The 23,645-nt window shown below is 32.8% G+C and overlaps 1 protein-coding gene across 5 annotated transcripts in view; it reads left to right on the top strand.

Moving 5' to 3' along the window:
• The window catches only part of Nova1 (NOVA alternative splicing regulator 1), a 149,562-nt gene that overhangs the window by 37,730 nt on the left and 88,187 nt on the right, over positions 1-23,645 (top strand). Inside the window, exon 1 of one of the 5 annotated variants that reach the window (XM_074068241.1) lies at positions 15,411-15,512. The exons of the other annotated variants lie outside the window; for them this stretch is intronic. The gene's annotated coding sequence lies outside the window, so the exon portion shown is untranslated. Of the gene's footprint in view, positions 1-15,410; positions 15,513-23,645 lie in introns of those variants that run through there. 5 annotated transcript variants of the gene reach the window in all.

Raw genomic sequence — 23,645 nt, forward strand, 5'->3', positions numbered from 1 at the left:
ATAAGGAGGTTTGTTACTTCATGGTAAATAGGAAGGAGGGAGGGAGTTGGGGGGGGCAGAGAGAGAGAGGGAGGAAGGAAGAGAGAAAGAGAAGAAAGAGAAGTCTGCTTTAGCAGACGTTCTCCTTTTCCCCATTTTATTCCATCTTGGCCTATGGGATGGTGCCTCCCACATTCAGGGCAGGTCTTAACCTTTTATTCTCAAGCCAATCAAATTGACAGTCCAGAATAACCATCTCAGTGTTTATAAAATCTTTCTTTTCTGCCACTCCACTTAAATTTCAGCTTCCTTTGCTGTGCTACATGACTTAAAATAGTCTTCTGCCTGAGTTTTTCACTTTCCAGAACCATTTTGAATTTGTTTGCTTTTACCTCCTTTATACTTCTCTCTCTCTCTCACCCTCACCCCCCCCCCCCCCGCCAGCCTCATGATTCTTCACCCTCATCCTGCCAGGTGCTGAGATTACAGATGTGCATCACCACACCTTGCTTGCCCTTTTAGTTTGATACTTTGCTGTTCTAGTGATGTTCTGAAATGGAGTGATGTTTCATGTGTGTGTTCATCTGCTGTACTTAACAAATCACAGTAACTAACATTTGTGGAGTGCTTTGCTCTGTGCTCGATTTACTCTCAAATGCTTTAATGTAGACTCTCATTTAGTCAAGCCAATCTCATTAGGAAATTACTGCTATTCTCTTTTTAGGAATGAGGAAGCAAAGTGTTAAATGGTTTGCCTAATGTCATGGCTAGTGAGTGGTAGAAAGATTTGAGTTAAAGGTTGCTTCTAGAACCTGGGGTCTTGGTACTTTTTTCTTTATCTATGTAGACTAAAAGTCACAATATTTCTTAAATCAATTTGAACTCTCAGCATTCTCCTTATATAAGGCAACTCAATGAACTTTTGTTTGATTAGATGCAAATTTAGCAGCTATAAATATGTTGCATGCACACACATACATATGAAAATTATAAGTTAGTGGATAACAATTTTACTGGTGATACAGACTTCAAACTATTAATTATCATAGCATCCTTTTAACTAATTTTTTAAAAAGGATTTGGCATTTCTGACTGAGCTGGAATACAGTGTTCTAACACATTACAGATAATTAAATAAAATCAGAAAACAAGTTTTAGATGATCTTATGTTTTTTTTCCTTTGAAAGTTTTGGAGTAGAAATACATTTGTTTGAAAGATTTAAATACTTTTATAAATAAAATTATTTTATTTGAGAAATGTTCTTGCTAAGCACTTGAACTTGGTTTCTCTTGGTATGTTAAAATATAAAATATAAGATAAATTCTGTTCATCACTTATTTTTTCCTTTAATAATGAGTAATTTCTATTTTATGTAGTTTTTCTGACTTCTTTCTTTAATGTAGACAAAATTCTATTGCCTTCCTGTTGAGGATATAATTTCTGAATTTAGGTAATACATTGTCAGCCCAGAGAAGCAGGAAATTGTTCTCCTGTGTAAACTGCTGTTTTTAGAGTGTAAGAAGGACTGGAATAAGCTGCAGTTTCTTTCACATCTACTCCCAGATCTCATGACATTCAAATAGATTTTCAAACCAAGAGAGTTTAAAGTACTTCATGATAGAAGATACTTTCCTGCCATCCATTCTCTACTTTTTTCTCTAAAGTTTTTTAATATATTCCTAAAGGTCATTCTTGCTTTCTGTTGAAATGTCAGTAGTCCTCAAACTTACTCAACTTAATCAAGTAATAGCGCATTTGGAACTTACCTTATGCAAAGTTCTGTACATATTGACTTACTAAAATTAATATTAGCCTTAGCATCAGCAGTAATAGTGAAAATAGTAGTAGTAACTAATAGTTTTAAAGAACCTATGGTAACTCCATGTTTCTGATACTTTCACTGAATTTACTCAATTACAAATGTATGAGGAAAAGATAGCACTAGAGATTAAATCATTTTGCCAAGAAAAGGAGAGAGAGAATTCACATTCTTAATGTGTGTGTATTATGTGTGTGTAAGTGCATATATTTGTAAGTGCATATATACTTAGTTTCTATAAAATTAGAAACAGATGAAATTTTCTTATAGTCTTTTCCTTTAGGTTTGGCTTATAACTACTATATTATGCTAATAGAATTTTTTAGAAAATCTGGGTCAGGCAATTGGTAGGAATTATCAAATATTAAAAATTAGATAAAATATCAAAATTAGTCAGTTTTACCCCTTGATTTAATGTTTCTTTGAAGTGGTAAAGACTGTTCTTGTTGGAATTTTATTTCCAAAGCCTCAGGAAGTTCTAGAATACCATTGTGTTTCACAACCCCTACTGTGTGTCTTTGTGTGGCACAAGCAAAAAGCAAGTTCATTTTACTAAGCTAATAACACAGTTAGTGATTTCAGTATAACATTCTGTTAGTTTCATTAACTAAAATACTCCTTTTACACTCCAGCAAATTATTTTTCAGAACATGTATTATTAAATATGTCAAATTATATTATACACATTAAGGAGTTCTGAGAAATTTTTGTACTTTTCAGTCATTCTGACAGTAAGGAGTTGTTCTTATGGTAAAACATATATTTATTTTTATTATTATAAAGTATACATTCAGTGTTTGATTGTGTTAAATATCATTCATGGACATTTGGACTTGGAAATATCAACAGCAATTGATAATAAGTCCTGAATAGAAACTTGTTTACATCTGTAGAATGACATTAAAATTTATAATTCTTTCATTTTTAAAAATGGGAGTTTAATAAAATTTCCAGAGTTATAGTAACTACTAGAATATTCAATCAATAATGAAAGTTAAGAATAAATTTCATATTGTTGGATTCCAGCAAATTATTCTCCTTAATATGGCTATATTATATTTCATATTTTTCTAGAATTGATATCTATTTCTCCTTTTAGGAAAGATGCAGTATAATTATAAAAGTAGAGAAATAGTAGCTAGGAATATTAGATAATATAACAAATGCATTAGAATATTTATAAATCTGTACTTTTTTTAAAATTTGGTAGAAATTTATTTCCTTCTCTTGTGAAAATTCAAAATTAGTTTAAAATTCCATTGTCCCCATAAGTTTTCTATTGCATGAAGTGAGATACATAATATTTAGGGAGGGAAAATTTATCCCTAACTTCTTTTAGTCAGAATTTCTGTTTATCTTTGCTGAAACAATATTACCCAATCCCATCCTACTATCATCAAGCAGGCTAGGGAATTTTAGAATTACTAAAGAAGCATAGTATGAATATTTTAAAAATATAGCTTTGAGCTCTCAGTGTTGTTATATCCTGAGAATTATGTCATGGCTTACCTTTATAAACATACAGTTTACTATCCACTATAATCCAGAAACTGGAAATGCTACTTACACGAAATGAAAGTAACTTTGGGTAGCTGTATGGGGAGCACTGGGGCTTTATCTCAGGTCATTCACCTTGAGCCATTCCACCAGTGCTATTTTTGTGAAGGGTTTTTTGAGAAAGGGTCTCATGGAACTATTTGCCCAGGCTGGCTTTGAACCATGATCCTCCTGAACACTGCCTCCTGAGTTGCTAGGATTACAGGCATGAGCCACCAGCCTATTTGTCATTTTGAATATATGAAATGCGTATTGTGCTCCTTCACTGTGTTCCATTTCAAGTGCAAGTAGTCTTATTTTTAAGCTTCAAGTGGAAAGTTTTACTTGGTAAGATGATAAAATCATAGCTTTATAAAAAATGTCAACAGAAAGTTGAGAAGCAAAAAGTTTTATTTTGAAAAACTCATTTGTGTATCATCTAGTGTAATAATAATATTACTATTGTTTCTCTACCTGCATTGAACTCCATTCACCATATTTTTATTTAATTTTATTTACCATTTTTACATATATTTACATGTGTATACATTATTTGGAGCACCTCCCACTACCCCCAGCTCTGGGCAGAACCTGTTCCACCCTCTTGTTCTCCAATTTTGTTGAAGAAAAAACATAAAAGATAGTAAGAAAAACATGGCATTTTTGCTAGTTTGCGATAAGGATAGCTATATAGGAAGATTCTTTGTGTTGTTTCCATGCATATGTGTATTACAACCCAAATCAGTTCATCTCTAACAGACCTCTTCACTACTTCTAGTCCCCTTCTCATAGTGGCCTTTGCCAGTTTAAGGTTACTATATTCATTCCTATACAGTGAGCACATCAACCGCATTCAGGTTTTTGGTTTTCCTCCCTTTCCCTATCCCTTCCATGCATGGTCTCCCCTTAGTGTGTGACCTATGTCCACTAATATTGCTGTATTTGTTTAGGTCTGTAATCCTCATGTGAAGGAGAAAATGCTATTTTTGGCCTTCTGAGCCTGACTAACTTCACTTAAGATGATGTTCTCCAGTTCCATCTGTTTACCTGAGAATGACAAAATTTCATTCTCTGTGGCTGAATAAAATTGCATTGTATATAAGTACCACATTTTCTTAATTCATCCATCAGTAGTGGGACATCTTGGCTGTTTCCATAGCTTGGCTATTGTGAATAGTGCTGCAATAAACATGGGTGTGCAGAAGCCTTTGTAGTAACCTGAGTCAGATTCCTTTGGATGTATCCCTAGGAGTGGGATTGCTGGATCATATGGTAAATCTATTTGTAGTTTTTAAAGAAGCCTCCATATTATTTTCCACAGTGGTTGTACTAGCTTACATTCCTACCAGCAGTGTATCAATCCCCTGTCTGGTATATAGCTAGCAATGATTTTCTTCCATTCTGTGGGTGGCCTCTTCAATTTAGAAACTATTTCTTTTGTTGTACAGAAGCTTTTTAATTTCATGTAGTCCCACTTATCAATCCTTTCTCTTAGTTGCTGAGCTGCTTGAGTTCTACTAAGGAAGTCCTTGCCTATTCCTTCCAGTGTATTCCCTGCTCTTTCCTGTACTAGCTTCAACATTTCAGGTCTGATATTAAGGTCCTTAATCCACTTTGAGATGATACTAGTATAGGGTGACAGGCATGGATCAAGTTTCAGTTTTCTGCAGGTAGATAACTGTTTTTCTCAGCAACATTTGTTGAAGAGACTGTCTTTTCTCCATTGTTTGTTTTTGGCACCTTTGTCAAAGATTAGGTGAGCGTAGCTGCTTGGGTTCATATTGCGTCCTCTATTCTGTTTGGCTGGTCTTCATGTGTGTTTTTGTGCCAGTACCATGCTGTTTTTATTGTTTTGGCTCTAGTATAGTTTGAAGTCGGATATTGTGATACCTCTAGCATTGCTCTTTTTGTTCAGTATTGCCTTGGTTATTCACGGTCTTTTGTGTTTTCAAATGAACTTTAGGGTAGGTTTTTCAGTCTCTGTGATGAATGTCATTGGGATTTTAATGGGAATTGCATCGAACATGTAGATTGCTTTTGGTAGTATAGCCATTTTTACTATGTTGATTCTACCAATCCATGAGCTGGGAGATCTTTCCACCTTCTGTAGTCTTCTTCGATCTCTTTCTTCAGTGGTTTGTAGTTCTTGTAGATATCATTTACATCCTTTGTCTAGTTTATTCCTAGGTATTTTTTTTTTGAGGCTATTGTAAATGGAATTGTTTTCCTATATTCTTTCTTGGTCTGTTTATTGTTGGTGTATAGAAAGGCTATTGATTTTTGTAAGTTGATTTTGTATCCTGCTACTTTGCTGAAGCTGTTTATGATGTTTAGGAGTTTTTAGGTAGAGTTTTTCAAGTCTTTAACATATAAGGTCATCATCTGAAAATTGGGATAGTATGACTACTTCTTTCCCTATTTGTATTCATTTTATTTCTTCCTCTTGCCTTATTGCTGTGGCTAGGAATTCCAAAACTATGTTGAATAGTAGTGGGGAGAATGGGCACCCTTCTTGACTTTAGGGGAAATAGTTTCAGTTTTTCCCCATTAAGTATGATGTTGGCTATACGTTTGTCATATACAGACTTTATAATGTTGAGGTACATTCCTTCTATTTCTAGTTTTCTTAGAGCTTTTAACATGATAAGGCTTTTTCTGCATCTATTGAGATCGAGTGGTTTGTCTTTCCTTCTATTAATGTGCTGTTACATTTAATGATTTGCATTTATTGAACTATACCTTCATCCCTGGGATGAAGCCAACTTAGTCATGGTGAATAAACTTTCCGATGTGTTGTTGGATTCGGTTTACCATTATTTTATTGAGAATTTTTACAATAGTACTTCATTAAGGAACACTGACCTGTAGTCAGTGTTCATTAAGGAGATTCTCCTTTTTTGGATGTGCCCTTATCCAGTTTTGGGGTTATATTGGCCTCATTGAACGAGTTAGGCAGTGTTCCTTCCCTTTCTATTTCATGGAAAAGTTTAAGGAGTGTTGGTATTACTTCTTCTTTAAAGTTCTTGTAGAATTTAGGGGAGAATTCATCAGGTCCTGGACTTTTCTTTTCTTTCCTTATCTATTGCTTGGGGAATAATATTGTTACCATTTGCATTTATACTTTTTTATTATTTCTATTATGTAATTATCTTAGTCATTTATCTCAATATTCTTAGTAGAATGGTAACTTAAAAATTGAATAGACATTTTAGTAACAGATTTTAGTTATAGAAAAATTTGGGAGAAAGCCAAGGGAGTTCACTATATACTCCTTTTTGTCACTGCTTCCTCTGCCCACAGTACAGCAGTTATCCTGTTAACATCTTTCATAATGCGGTATCTGTGTTGTAATAGATGAGCCAGTACTAAGTTTATTGTTAACTGAAGTTCATAATTTATATTATGATCCACTCTTTCAGTTGTACATTCTATGTGCTTTTACAAATTTATAATGGCACATACGCACAGTTACAGTATCGTAGAAAAGATTTCACTCCTCTGAAAATCCCATGTTCTACCTATTTATCCTTTCTCTTTTGCCTCCAGTGTATTCCAGGTGACTACTGATCATTTATTCTCTAGTTTTTTCATCACATACTTGGAATCATACAGTATGTTGTCTTTTCAGATTGGCATTTTTCATTTTTTAATAGGCATTTAAGGTTACTCACTATCTTTTAAAGGCATGTTAATTCATTTCTTTTTATCACTGATAATGTTTCATTGTATAGATTCCTCACACTTTGTTTAGCCATCTAGTTGTTGGGGGACAGCTTTGCTTCCAATTTGGGACAATTATGAATAAAGATGATATAAACTTTTATATGCTAGATTTCATGTGGACATCAGTTTTCAAGTAAATTTTGTGTATACCAAGGTGCGTGATTGCTGTATTATATGGTAACAGTATATTTAGTTTGTAAGAAAGTACCATGCTGGCTATACTATTTTGCATTCCCAGTGGAGAACAAGAGATTCCTCTGTTGCTCCTTAATCATTGTCAGTGTTTGGTATTGTTAGTGGTTTGGCTATTAGACGGTATAATAGGTGTGTAATGGCATCTCACTGTTGTTTTAATTATAGTTCCCTCATGAGATAAGAGTTATGGGTGAATGACCAATTCGTATGTTGAAGGCCTAACTTCCTGTACTTGAGATGTGACCATTGGAGATAGGGTCTTTACAGAGGAAATCAAGTAAAATTGAGGTTATTATAGTGGGTTCTAATCCATTGTGTCTGCTGTCCTTGTAAAAGGTGAAAGTTTGTATATAAAGACACATAGAAGAGGAAATATCCCGAGAACATGAAACTTCCATCTTCAAGCCAAGGAGAGGGGCCTAGACCAGATCTTTTTCTCACAGCCCTCTAAAAGAATTAATCTTGGTAGCATCTTGATTTCCACCTTCTAGCCTGTAGAACTGTGATAGAAAATACTCTGTTGTTTAAGCTCCAGATTGTAGTACTTTTCTATGGCAGCCCTAGGGAACTATTACCCATACAGGGTTGGACATCTTTTTCTGATTTGCCTCAGTGTATCTTTAACTTTTGAGTGAGGTCTTACTTGGAGTTTTTGCCTGTTTTTTAATGTAGTTGCTTTCTAGTTGTTGAATTTTCCAACCTTTTTTAGATACTTGGGGTACTAGCCCTTTATCACATATCCTTCTCCCATCTATGGCTTGATTTTTGATTCCCTTAATAAGTGTTTTTCCACGGTGTAGAATTTTTAAGTTTTAATTAATTCCATCTGATCAGCTTTTTCTTTACATACATCTGCTTTGAATCTAAAAAGTTATTGTCAGTCCCAAGGACACCTTAATTTTTTTCCTTTGTTGTCTTCTAGTAGTTGTATAGTCTTATGTTCAATGCATCTGGAATTACGTTTTTTGTGAATGGTTTATGATTATTTTCACATGTGTTTCTCTACTTATTCTGGTACTGTTTGTTGAAAAAAGGTGATAATTTCTCCATTTAATTGTCATTGCTTCTTTGTGAAAGATTTGTTGATCACTTGACTACATTTGCATGGATTTATTTCTTGAAACTTTTTCTTTCTATTCCATTGATCAGTTTTTTTTTTTTTTCACTTGATTACTGAACTTTACAGAAGTCTTTTTGTTGGTGGTATTGGAGTTTACACTCATGCTTGGTAGACAAGTGCTCTACCACTTGAGTCATGTCCCCAGTCCTTTTGGTTTTACTTTCGTTTTCGGATAGGGTCTTGCACTTTTGCCCTAGGTGGCCTCAGGCCACAATCCTCCTACCTCTGCCTCCTGAGTAGCTGGGACCACAGTTATGTTACCACACCCAGTTTGTTTTTGAAGATAGGTTCTCCCTAACTTTTTGCCTGGGCCATGATCCTTCACATCTAGACTAGAAGTCTTAAAGTTGGATAGTGTCAGTTTTCCAGCATTGCTCTTTTACATTATTATTTTTGCTTTTGGTCTTTTGCTTCTTTGAATAAACTTTGGAACCAGCTTGTTGGTATTTATAAAGTAATTTTCTTGGATTGGCTTGAAATTGTCTTGAATCTATAGATTAAGTTGGGACGTACTGACATCTTAACAGTGTGAGTCTCTCTATCCAAGTACATGTGATAGGTCTTCTAGATCTGTGATTTCTGTCATTAAAGTTTGCTTTTATCCCCATGTAGATCATGAGCATATTTTGTTAGTTTTGAAACACGTTATTTTTGTTTATAAGAAATGGTAAGCTGGGCATGATTATGTCTATCTGTAACTCCAGAATTTGAAAAGCTGAGGCAGGAGGATCATGGGTTTGAGGACAGCCTGGGCTATAGAGCGAGGACAGCCTGGGCTGCATAGTAAGACCCTACCTCAAAAGAAGATACCCTCCTCCCCCCAAAATAAGACAAAAAGAAATAATAATCTTGGAAATAGCCCAATACCCAATAATCATGCAATTACAAATTGCTACAGTAGATTATTGATTTCTAGATTGTTGTGATAACATCTTTTAAATTAAATATTACTCTAGCTAAGAAAGGTTAGAATTACTTCATCACAAGTTGATTCTTGTCAAGTTATGTAAGTTGGTGTTATAAACTGATAGTGAATTAGCTGTGACTTTGGATTAATTAAATTTGCATGATTTTCCTTAGGCTATTCAATTTATATGTAACTGAAAATATTTCTTCTACATCCTATGAGAAAGGAGACCATAAAAATATATAAATAATAGAACTTAGTTTTGTAATTTTTTACCACTTCTTGCTCTTCATTACATTGTACCTCTGAGAAGAAATAACTGATAAGATATATGTTGAATATACATGTCATAATTTAGGATGATGAATGATTGTAAAATAAATGGGAAAATTACATGAATAATTAAAAATATCAATGTAATATGATTCTATATTCTGTGAAAGTGTGACATTTAAACAATAATAAGTTCATGCAAAATTTAGTCATGTAAAATACTGATATATTAATTTATTTAAAATTTAGTACCTGTGTTTTTAGAGAATTTCCATTTAAATACTAATTTAAATGTTAAATTCTCAGACAAAATCACAAATGTCATTAAACTTTGAGTCAGACCAGCATATTCTCTAAAATTGTTTTTGGATTACTCCATTATGAATATCAAAAGTGTTCCTTTAAAACAAGAAACCTTCTTAACTTTTTTTCCTCTTTTATTCTTTTCCTATTCTAGATCCTTTTTTATTCTGCAAGCTCCTAGGTTTGATGTCTTAGAGGATTTTATTTTTTAGTTTCTATAAAACTTAGTATTCTCTACAAATGCCCACAATATTTATGCTTGTTATTTAATTGCTTAATATTTATAACAGGAAACATTTTTATAGATGTTTCAATATTTCTATAACTTTTATACATGAGGAAAAATTGAAAATTCCTAATAAATTCCCCATTTACATAGTTTTTGGTTGCTGCTAAAGGATAAGACAATATGATAAAATGGGTAGTTATCCAGTTGTTCATATAATGCACTAGAAAGATTTAGGGTCAGAGTCATTTGCTAGCTCCTTGTAGCTAACCATTCATAATACATATGAATTGAGGTGGAAAATTAGGCAGAAGTGCAAACATAGAATAGATTTTTTTTTTTCAATCTATATTGTGTTTGTGGTTGATCAGATGACTGGTTTATTTAACAGTCTTAAGGAAATGTCACATTGTTATGGGCATTTTAGGTATGTTTACTAGTTTGAATTTTAATCTCTTAGCCAATTTTTGAAGCCCAATTTCTACACTTTGGCTGGACCTCTTGTAAACATGTGGCATGCAGCACCACTAGTAGAGCACCCTCTTCTCTTACTCATGTCCCATTTCTTCTAGACTTGTGCCTGGAGAGGAGAGGCAGAAAAGGAGAAGGCTCTTTTATTTAAGTGACAATTTTTGTTTTCTGTCTCTGCTGCCTTGTCTCATACTAACTAGTTCTCCTGCTTTCTTTGGGGACAGAGAAGCAAATGCTAGCTCTCAGTAGCACATGTGTAAAACAGTTTGGGGAGGCTGTGTTTTTGAAATGTCATACCACCTACTTTTGTGTGGTCCTGTTGTACTCATTCTCAGTTTCTCCTTCTCCAGTATACCCCAGGCCTATTGACCAAAGTTTCAAGTCTAGTTAACTTTAATCAGGCTGGCAGGATATTTTTGCATTGCAAAAAGTGATTACCCTTCTAGCCTGTCTCCCAACTCCAGGTCTTTTCTCCCTCTCCTCAAATAGGTATAAGGAAAGAATGTGGGCATGAAATGACAAGCAGTTCTAACACAGAAGTCTAACAAATACCAATTTTCCCTTCCTGCCAGTTTGTTAGACGAGTTCTTCCTTGATTTGGACACTTGGCAATAATCACTCTCCATATAGATTAAGTCAGTAAAGCAACCTGTTGTGATTGATGATTGGCTTCCTTGAGATGGGGGGCAGAGAAGGTAATTCTAGGGTAAAGAAGAACTGAAGAAGGAAAATATGTTTAAGTCATGGAAGACTAATTGGCTCCCATTTGTTTAAAGCCTTCTTTCAAATGTGAAATACTCCACTAATGTCTTTTTGAACTTAGACCTAGGTTGTAATTGCCAATTCCCTCCCTAGCAATGGGAAAAGTTCCACCTTATACACTCTTAGGTATATTTTACATGCCTTGCTGGTAGTTCCATTCTTGCCACCATGAAGTTGGTTCTACCACATCAGCTAGTTTGATACTTTTAAAATATTCAACTGGTTACATTATTGCCTTACCTATGATAACTTTTAAAAGATTAAACGGGGTATATTATTATCTCTACTTTCTGTAACAGTTAAAAATACTGAGTCCTTATTAAGATGTTAAAATCCCTCCATGATTTGACCACTAGTTTTGATCACTGTCCTGTCTCAGGGCTTTGCTCTTATTCTTTACTCTATCTGCAGTATTCTAATCCCAGATAGCTGACTGACTTTATTTCAAATGATTCTGCTTCCTTGCTGTTGTCTGCATACCTTGTTAAAATGGTATGTTTATCATTCTCTTCCATAATTTGTTTTTGGTTTATATGCTAATCTTGTCTGTACATCATATTTAGTAGTTTAGTATTTGTTTCTCATATTAGCATTAATTTTCAAGAAGAATATCATTTTCAAGATCTTCAATTCCTCTCTTCAGTGCTTTACCTGGTGCCTAAGTGGTATCTGACTTATATGAGACAGTATGTTCTGTTGAGTGAATGAATGACTCAAACTTTAGAAAATAGCTTTAATATATCCCACAAATTCTTCCATGGTTTTTTCATAGCTTTTTTGTTTATTTATTTATGTATTTGTTTATTTATTTAACTTATTTAGTGTTGCTGGGGATTTAACCCTGGGACCCAAGAGCTCTGCCTCTGAGCTGTATCTCTAGCCTCATAATTTTTTATTTTTATAGCCCCTTTTTTATTCCCAGTTGTATCTTCCCATAAACATCACCTCAGTTGAATCATCCACATCTCTTAATTTACCTTCCATGCTGTCGTTAGCATGGTTATTATAAAATACTTACCCAAATGGTACTCTGGAAAAAAACATCCCATAATGCCCTAGCATATTTGGTCCTGTACCTATTCTTGTCTTCACAGGTCTCTACATGTACTCTCTCTCACCAGCATCCTTTTCTTTGCAGTACTTTGAATACTAAACTGTACTTTTCTCTCCTATACCTTTACTTAAAATATATCCTTTTTTCTACTACTGTCTTTAGGTTTTAATGGGTGAATACATAAAATATAACTCCTATGATGAGATTACTCTAGAAAATGTTCTTTGCATTTCAAATGTTTGGGGAACAACTGTATATTCTCATGGTATGCTATTATTTCTTATGTATTAGCATACATATTTCCTCACTGAATCACCTTAATATGTGTTAAGAATTTATCTTTTTTTTTCTTTCATTATTCATATGTGCATACAAGGCTTGGGTCATTTCTCTCCCCTGCCCCCACCCCCTCTCTTACCACCCACTCTGCCCCCTCCCTCTCCTCCCCACCCCCTCAATACCCAGCAGAAACTATTTTGCCCTTATTTCTAATTTTGTTGTAGAGAGAGTATAAGCAATAATAGGAAAGAACAAGGGTTTTTGCTGGTTGAGATAAGGATAGCTATACAGGGCATTGACTCACATTGATTTCCTGTGCGTGGGTGTTACCTTCTAGGTTAATTCTTTTTGATCTAACCTTTTCTTTTATCTGTTATTTTCTTGTGACAATGTATAACAGTTAACAATCTTTAGGAGAGCCAAAAACACTATTTTATGATACCCCTGGTAAAATTACAAATTTATTTTAAAGGCGAGATCAGTCTACTTGCTGCATTTCAAAAGGTACTTTTTATGTATAGATCTGAACTCTTACTGTGATTTTTTTACCTTCAGAAAACTGAGCAGATCAGGAACCAATGTAAAAATCAGTTAGAGTTGAATCAACATGGGTTGTAACATATGGGTACACAAAAGCAACAGTGGGAATCTTTGTGGATAGCTGTCCTTAACTCAACTAGCAAAAACGCTTTGTCTTCCTTATTATGCTTATGTCGTTTCTTCAACAAAATCAATGATAAGGGCAGAATGGGACCTGCCTGGAAATGAGGGGGGAAAGGGTGGGGGAGGGGGTAACGGGTGGGGGAGGGGGGCTGAAAAGTGGAGAAATGACCCAAACAATGTATGCACATGTGAATAAATGAACAAAAAAATAAATAAATAAAATGAAAAAAAAGAAAACTAAACACAAAAGGATTAGGGGAACTGATTTATAAAAGTGAAAGTATTAATTGTATTAATTTTTCAAAAAATGAAACTCCAGGGTAGACCCTTGGACACATAGCAGAATACAAAGCTTCTATTTGGCTGTTTTGTGTCTATAATAATGCATATATAATAATGCCTTTTGATATTATCTTTTAGAAGACATGACTATAGGACCCTATAAAGAACTTTTAGTTTGCTTGAGATAGCTCTTTTGACAATTGATTAAATAGGCCAGGTGTTATAACGTATGCCATATATGAGTTTGTTCATTTAATTGTTGGAACATCTCTTTAAATGCTATTCTTCATTTAACAGAAGAAAACAACTGCTCACAGTTACATATTTACTTTAAAGTGATTACTTCTTATTCAGTTGAGTTTCTTGTGCATCATTTATCAGCATTTCCTTAAACTTAATCAGGGAGGTCACATTGCCTTTTGAGGACCTTACAAAAGCTTATGGTTATTTCTCTTAGGCACAAAAAAAAAAATGTATGGGCTTATATCTTACATCTTTTTTTTAGTATGCAATTTTACAGAATATCTTGACCTCATAAGCCCTATATATGGGCTGTAGCTTGAGAATCCCTGTCTGTCTTTTTAAAATAATAAATAGACTGGGAAACCCTATTCTTTCCTTCTTTGTCACTTACTATCAGTAAAAGGAAATAATATTTATTTATATTATGCTTTACTCTATAAAGAATTTATGAAAGCTAAAGGGAAAATTGTAGCTATCTCTGGTTGTACTCAGTATACCAAAGTAAGTACATTTTGTTATTTAGCAAGTGGGATTCAGAAAAGTTTCATTTATAATACACATTTTAGTGGTCAAGTTTGTTGGACTTTGTCACAATGTACCCTGAATCTGTTTCAAAAAGAAATAAAATGTAAATATTTTGAAATAATGTTGACAGCTACAGATGTAGCAGCTGTACCTAAAGATAGGAGGTTAGTTAGAAAGATAGCAGTTTCCAGCCTAGTGATTGATATTTCTTGAAGAACAATTTTCTAATTTAATCTGATTCTATCAAAGATAAATTGTATATAAAGGGTGTAATTGTAATTATAAAGGGTGGTAGTAATTTCTGTATTTGTGAGCTAAATGAACTAAAGTTACCTTACTCTTGATTAACTCATTGTCTATATGGGCTAAAAATGAACACTGGATATAAACTTTAACTCAGTTTCACTTTGGAGAAGAATGCTGCCCTTTCATGAGATCACTTTTAAAATTCCATCATATTGAAAGTAATTTATTATTACTTGTTAATTCGCAAAAAAATTTAATATAAAGTTTAGAATTTCAGAGTGGTTTTTCTTATGTTTCTTTTTAGATATTTTCATGTTGTCTGTGTTTCAAATTTTATATCTCACCTATTTTGATTTTTTTCCCCATTTAGTTGTCATGTAAAACAAAAACATTAAATTAGCTGAACAGAGTGAAGAATTTTATGTATATGTTTGCCTGGTTTTAGGTTTACCACTGTAGAATAAAGCTACAAATCACTATATAATGTTTGGGGTAATATGTTTTAATATTTGACTTATAATTATGTTTGAATTGAGCAACTGTATTTCTTTGTTTCTTGCAATCATTCTTAACATTCAGTTTTTGAATGGTAATCCATCTGTGTAGCTCTCTTCTGACTGAATAATGTATTCTGATTTACTGTGGCACAGTTTTCACAAGCCACTTTTGTTCTTCAATATTTTCATTTTCTATAGTACTTTTCATCCCTGTATATATGTACAGGAATCACTTCACCCACCACCGAATTGCAGCCACTTCTGAGGTGGAACGCAGCAACTGTTTAACAGCGCACTTTCCCCTAGGTGCTGACAGCTGCAGAAGAAATTGTACATGATCCTGTACAGAAGGTATTTCTCCACTGTGCCATCTGCAGAGTGAAACTGACTAGGAGTACTACATAGACTGTAAGTTTCTTGTGTACCTGCCCTAGACTGGAAAACTCAGTAAGAGACAATAACAAATAACTGGGAAGCATCATTAAAAAAATGTGTGGAGGTCAGTTGAACATAGTATTGTCCTCCCTGGCTCTAAATTTTACTTTGAGGTCAACTAATTTGTGATTAGTACCAAACTCGATAGCAAAGAGATGGATATACAATTCCTTGGAAATTATTTTATTCTAAAAGTGAATGAAACTAAAATACTTTTATAAATTCATCACTTTTAATGAATCAATTGCTTTTAAATGTTTTCAAATACTCAAACCAATCTTACAAGATTTTAGAGCCATGTTGTTAAAATAGCAAGTTAATTTGTACTTCAACAGAAACATCTTAGTTAACTTTGCCTGCAGTGTGTTAGTATTAATGCTTTCTTTTGGTAAAAGGTTTGCAGCAAAGCCAATTTATGATGAACCTAGTTTGAGTCCTTAGTTTAGAAACACTGAGTTTTCATTGTTTTTATTTTAACATTTTGAAAAATGCATGGAAGAATAGAAGCAGTAAATATTTGAGCTTACACTTAACATATTTTAGTAATTGTCTCTCATTTATTTATTTAATGAGTTTTTCTTTTGTAAAAGCAATCTTAGAAGATTGCTTTCATTAGTAATAGATATGCTTATGCCTTTTAAGTTAAGAAAATAGCATTAGAAACTTCTGTGTGTACTGTCACACTATATAATATGTATTTTTTAATTTTATTTTAGTGTTTTGTTTAGTCAATAGCATGATTTGTTCTCTTTTTTGATGAGTCTATAGATATTTCTATGTAAAACATTTAGTCTCTTCATCTTTCCAGAATCTTAATATCATTTGGTTTAGGTAACTTATGTGTCATAAGTTAAATGATATTCGTGAATTTATTTATGTCTATAGATTCTCAGTGAAAGAAGGTGAAATTTAACTTAAAAACACAATTTGTTTACTTGTAAAACAAAGTGGGTAGAAGAAATTATTTTCTTAGACCCTTAAAGTCTATTCTGTTAACTCAAGTATAATTCTGTGTATTCATAATTGTACCTTATGTTATGTAACCAAGACATTTTGGTGCAAGTGACTGTTCTATTTAGAATATTTTTTGTATTAATTAAATGCTGGATAATGTTGTTTTAGGAGTCAAAAGAGGAGGTCAAATTAGCTCAAACACTTCAGCTGTCTCTGATTTTGAAGTGGAAATACCCACATTATTTTAAAATGAATTTTTTAAGAACAAAAGCATTACAATTTTTACTATTTTCATCGTGGAAGCATAAAATGAGTTAGATAAGATCTTAAGTTTTATATACATTCAAAGTGGAAACTTACTTAAATATTACTAAAATCTCAAATTTTTAATGAAGTTTTTCCTCTTCTTAGTTGCATAGACTTAAGACTTCATTTAATAGTCAAAACATTAATGAAATAAACATTTAAAAATATAGTGTGGATACAATATAATGTCCTTATCTCTAGCAAGGGGCATTTTTATTAATATATGAAAATATTACAATTACTATTACTGATTTTTAAAATTTTCTATAATGAGTATAATTGTGTTACTTAATTCCATTGTTTTGTTAACCTATGAAATGATCATCATGAAGGAATAGACCATATGTTTCATGTATTATTTTAACTTTGTGTGAACAGGCACATATTCTACATCTTGTGTATATCTGAATACATATTTTAATATTATGCAGGATCTTTAAGTGGTATTGAATCTCTATGGATAATATAAGTTCGACAACTTATTAGATTCAGTTTTTAAGTATGCAAATCTAATAATATACCTCTAGTGTATGGAGTTTGGAAAGGGAATTAAGTGGAAACTTTTAATTGAGCACACATGTATTACTTGAATTTAATGGAAATGCACCACTTGTGTAATAAAAACAAACCATTAGTGTTTCAGATAAATTATACACTTGGAACATTTGTTTATTTAGAGATTATCCTTATTCCATAAATACATACATAATGTCTGTACTTAACTGTTTTTCAAGGAGGGCTCTTCATCTTATCCTGAAATGCTAGAATTGTAGTTGGGATTATTGCTTAATTAATATTCACCTAATACTTCTGGAGTTCAGAAATAAATACTAGAGTGAAAGTAATTAAATCTTAACAAATTCTTTTTTCATACTTTCCATTAATAATAGTTTTCTACTTTTAATAAGAAAAGTGAAGTAAATTCATAAATAATATGATTTTTTTTAATAATGATATATACTTAAATTTCTACCAATGTTCTGGCAACATCTAACTTCCAAGTTGATGTTTTAAAAAAGAAATGCTTAAAAAAGCATTTCAGTCATGATTTCAATTCTCAGATGCTTTTCTCAGTTTTACAAAATAATTTATCTTTTAAATGAGGAACATACTTTTGTATTTATTCCAAACTTTTTAAAAAATAAAGTATTTGTTTCATCAGATTTTTGGAATAAGTTACTGTGATTTAATAACTAGAAGAAACATCTACAAATGTTTTGTGAATAACGGAGATGATCTTGTAGTATAACATTACATAGACTATTGTCTAAATGGCTAATATTTTAATTACTTCATTTAATAAAACTTCAGTATTTCATACATTATTTGTATCACCCAAATTATAATTTATATTCAGAGAACAATATATATAACTTGAACTTGTTTTAGAAGTAAATGTGAAGGTTTTTTTTTGTGTGTGCCACATAGTCTTAGGTGACTGGAAGTGTGTCTTAAAAGCACCTGTTTTCCAAGTGTGAAGCCCTGAGTTTAAACCTCAGTCCCACCAAATAGTTTTATGCAGCTCAAAGGAGATAAATTATATAATTATATCAACTTTTGAGATTATTTTATATATTAAATAATTTCTGCCTAAGTTAATGTATATTAAAGTTAATTTTCAGTATATATTGAATTCATTGAAAATTTTAAGTATATAAGTTTGCATAAAGAACTATGTGATGCCACAAACCTTATTATCTTAATACTGAATTAACAAGAGTTTATTACTTTAAAATTTACCTTAAACACTGAAATTGCTGTATGTCTTGTGTGTGTGTGTGTGTGTGTGTGTGTGTGTGATCTTTTAATGTATTTTCTGTAGTGTAGTGTGGAATCATGACTGCCATTTGTAGCTATTTAATCAAGTGTAAATTGCTTAACAACTTTAAGTTTGTTTTTTAAAGCTGTTAATTAGGAATCATTATACCTACCTCACAGGGTTGTTGTGAGGAAAAACAATAAAAATATCTGAAAGAGTGTTTAGCATCTGCTAGATGTGCAATGTATGAAAAGTGAGTGTTACCAAAACCTTTTAGTGGATCCCATTGTCTGCAGGGTAATCTAAATTCCCTCTTCCTATGTCTTCAGAGTCATTCTTTCCTTTCAAACTCAATGTGCTGATTTATTGCTACTGAGTTCTTCTCAATTCTTAGAACATGTCATGCTTTTTTTGGACCTTTGTTTACCTTTAACATTCTTTTGCACCATTCACATTTCCCTTTATCTCTTGGCAACCTCTGTCTAACTGAACCTTACCCCTTGTATTTCACTGTTGGTTTCTCCTTCACTAAGATGTTTCCTACCCCTTCTTCCTCCCTTTTGTATTTGGTCAGCTGATCCTTCTACAGTATGATCCTGTTTTTATCCCTATTCTAGTAATTATCACATACAATGCACTGGCTTAGTGTGGGTTTGTTTCCTTACTAGATGTAAATTTGCAGCCAGGAAGTCTTTCATATTTAACTCCCCCACCCCAGTACTTAGCAAAGTTTTTTCAGCTCAGGAAGCTTGTCGATGCAAGTCCCCTCTAAACAAATTCACAGCATATATAATTATTGTTGTTATGCTTTAATATAAAGCAACTTTGATTCTTCTATATTTATAAAATAGATTTCAGGCCCTCTAATATTCCTGTCAAAGTTATGGCTTTGTGATTAGTCTGTCTGTTTTGCCCATTTCCCATAGGAATGACTTTATTAAAAGAAACAGACTGCCTAAGGGTGCAAGTAAAAAGTTACTTTATTCTTTCTGTTACGTACCTCTCATTCCTTCCTGATTGTTTTTTCTGTCACTTGATAAAATGCTGCTCAAGTGACTTTATTTCGTTTCCTCTCTGTTCCTGCTCTTGCTCTTCTCTCACTTCTTTTTCATTCCTTCTTTCCTTAACCCAGCATTTAAAAACACTTAATTTTCAGATAAAAGAAGCTAAAAATTAAAATTCCAAACTCAAATTCAAAGTAAAATTTCCCTTCTACCTCAGCCTTGCTCAAACCAGGTTTAAAAGAGTAGATACAAAAAAGTATAAGGACATGGTCATTAATAGATTTTTCAACAATTTCTTTATGTTACTTTTTCTTTCTCCATACTGTGTGACTTCTGGGTCTTCCAGAGGTTGAGGACTAGAAGTGGGAGAGAACTAATTGGTAATAAAAATATCTTGGGACGATTCTAAATAGATGTTTCTCTTGCCCTTCTGTAGTAATTGGATTCTCAGTGTTTGGAAGTAACCCACGTGTAATTACTTGATGAGGTTGATACTTCTTTATCTCTTTCTGGTTCTCTCTCTCTCTCTTTCTCTCTTCTTTCTATGTTGTTTCTCTCTATGTCTATCATACTAGGGATTGAAATCAGGTATTACCTTGTAATAAGCACTAACCAAATGAGCAAGGCCATCAGCCCTTCTTGCATTAATTTGTTTTTCAAGTAGGGTCTCACTGTTGCCCAGGGCTGGCATCGGACACTGATTCTGCTGCCTCTGCCTCCCATGTAGCTGGGATTACAATCATAAACCACCATGCCTTGTCAGTCTAACTTTCAGTGTAACTCACATCTGTCTTCTGGAGTAAGCTTGTTCTTTTCTTGCAGCCCTCTATATAAATTCCTTTAAAAATGTCTCAGTGCTAGTTCTTTTTCTGGCATTCTTACCTGTTTCATGGGATCATATTTTTGTTTTTGAGGCAGAGTCTCACTATGTTGCCCAGACTGGCAACTCCTGGGCTTAAGTGATCCTCCTCCTTCAAGCATGTACTATGATGCCCAAATGGGAAAACATATTTCTTTACTCCACCAAGTACTGCATGTTCTGGCTATTTCTAAAGTAGTATTCCAGATTGATGGTATCTTGCCCCATTGCTTTTGGAATTTCTTTTATATTTCTGCCCCTAAATACTATTCCTTGGATATCCTATATTCTAGTGCATAGACTGAACTCTGAATGAATCACACCCCTATAATTGATGAACTCTCTTCTCCCAATACATCCACATAAGGACTAAGGACTGTCTGTATAGTTTTTGGGCACAGTCTTTCCACATTTTGTATAGATGATTGGTCACCTCAGTTCTAGTACTTGGAACCTATTATTCTCAAGTTTGAGTCCTTAGCTGACTGAAGCAAAGGAAAATTCTCATTTTAATATCCTGTTACAACTGCATTGAGACCATAATCAACAGCTTGCTATTCAATAAATATTCATACATTGTCTTATGCTAGTTTGTAATTTTGGAATTTCACACTTGCCTTTTTCTCCTGGAGAATCTTACTCAGTCTTCAATTCAGTTTGGTAAAGTCTTTATTGTTCTTGGCAGTAATTCTTGGCAATTCTTTTCTCTATTGTGTTCTCACTAGTAGTATAAGTGTTGTTATATTATGTATAGGTACGTCTTTCTCCCTGACCACATTGTGAACACTTTTAAGATAGCCACTGACATATTTATTGGTGAATCCTTCATTGTCTAGTTCCTATTAGGGGTTTAGTACATTATTTGCTGAATTAATGAGTCTCTTAAGGCTTAGATTGAAGTCTTTAAATTTTGTGTTGAGTAATTTATAACACTTGATTTTCTTGTTTATTTCCCTCTTCATTCCAAAAAACATTTAAGAAGTTAAGAACTAGCTTTTGCCTCTCCTTGTTTCTTAACCAACCCAGTGATACTGTTCTTTATCCCTTTCTGAGAAAGTTTATTTTAGGCATTATTTCTGGTTTTAGTTTAGTTGACTTTTTCCCATTTTCCCCTGTATTTTTTTTCATTTTGCCATTTTATTCCAGTTGATGGAATTGAGTATGAAATATTCTAAGTAACTTTGGAACTCAAGTAAAAATAAATAATTATATAAAATATCATAATTCTGATACTGGATTTTTTCTTTTCCCCATTTTTTAGTTCATCAGTTTCAGATTTTATCACTAATTATGTTCCAGAATGCTGAAAAAGCAAGCCATTGGTCACTATGAGATAATAATATTCCTATAATAGAGAATTAAGCTGGAGTTAAATTTATTAGGAGGAAAGTTCTATTTAATCAGACTTTATTTCTGTTTTCATTGATTATTATAATAAACTGCCTCAATTTGTAATGCACCTCTAAATTTCTGCCATTTTTTCAATGGAATACCAAAAGTAGGATTCTTAGGTATGATATGATCAGGTGAAAATATAAAAAAGTAAGAATCAAAAAATCAAAATCACATTGTAAGTAAAGATAATTTTAAAATACCCTCTATATTTTAAACATTTTTTGTGTATAAAAAGTTCCAAAAGTATTTTCTCTTCAGATTGCAATGTTAAAGTTTAAAAGAAGATAAATCAATATTCAATAAAATATCTCAGAGTTCTTTATTTTTATCTCCTTATTTCCGTGTTATAAATTTGATTATTACTTGTTTGGTTGTTTTCTTTGTTTTTGTGAGATGACATAGCCAAGACTGGCCTTGAAGTCACTATGTAGCCCTGAGTAGCCTGCAACTTGTGACTCTCCTGCCTTAGCCTCCTGAATTCTGAGATTCCGGGCTTGCACCACTATGCCCAGCCTGGAAATACAACTTTTTAAGGAGAGGTGTTTATGTTATTTATTAATTTCACCAATATGACTAGGGATATTTTAATATTAATTTCTGATAAAATTATCTATTGGCACTTACTGGTTTAAGGATTTGGGGAAATGAATGATAAATATGAAATATCTCAGAAGCAGCTGAATTTTAATCAGTAGGTACTAGGAGTTACACATGACTACATTTGTACAGTCATATTTCTTATACTAATAAATTCTTATATTAGTTTTTCATAAGAGGAAACAAACTGTAAACTATGACCAAATGATTTTCAGGTTTAAATATCACATACTTTTTTCTTGTGATTTTTCCCTCTTCCCCATTCTATCTACTTTATATCAGTAAAATGCATTAGTTAGGAAGAACAAAATTCTGTTTTGCCATTTTCTGAGTATATTGAAGAAATGAGAATGCAGGTGAGTTTGGGGGGATACATCTAGTACATATAGCCACCAATTATCTAATAAGAAAATCAGTGCTTAAAAATATAATTTATCAGAGTATACCACCTTGTATGTGCTTCAGTTTTAATTATTGTTTACTTTGCTTTTTTCCTCTTAAGTGATTCAATCTGTTTTTCAAGTGTGATATAGGACTTTGATTTTGGATCTCTTATTTTAATTGGCCAAATAAAATGTTAAAATTAAGTAATCAATTCTAAAATTCTTAATTCTTAAAATTTAGAATTCTTAATTCTAAAAATACCTTGCTCATTTCACAGGGAACAGTTCAAATTATTAATTAGATCTCATGTTCTTCCTTTTTAAAGATTCTCTCTTAAACTCTTCAGTTTTCCCGCCATTCTTGAGGGCTGACAGATTAAGCTCATCTGAAACCAAACCAAAATCAGTAATTCCCACTGTCATTCTCCTTCCCAATGTCATGTTCATGCTTAGAAGCATCATCCTGCTCTCCTTTGACTTAAATATCATATTTATTTTTTAATCCAATTATTTTACCTTTGAGATTTGTCTTGAATTGGCATGCTTTATTCTGTGTCCATTGATAAAACTCTGGTTCACTACTTTAATCACTGGAAGTGATAAGTTCTTAAAACTACATTTTTCTACAAAAATGTAGATTTAGATTGCATTTTCCTTGGTAGAAACCCAAAATTATTCACTTTTTCACTTTGCACAGATGACATTCTCTCCTTTCTGACTTCATTTAATTAATTGTGAGGTAGTTGATTCCTAGTAAAATTAAACTTTAAAAAATTGAATGGATTCCTGAAAGTCTGATCGCTGCCACAATTTAAAATTAATCACACATTATTCCAGCTTGGTAATTTA

Source organism: Castor canadensis, chromosome 3 (assembly GCF_047511655.1).
Source record: "Castor canadensis chromosome 3, mCasCan1.hap1v2, whole genome shotgun sequence".
NCBI lineage: Eukaryota > Metazoa > Chordata > Mammalia > Rodentia > Castoridae > Castor > Castor canadensis.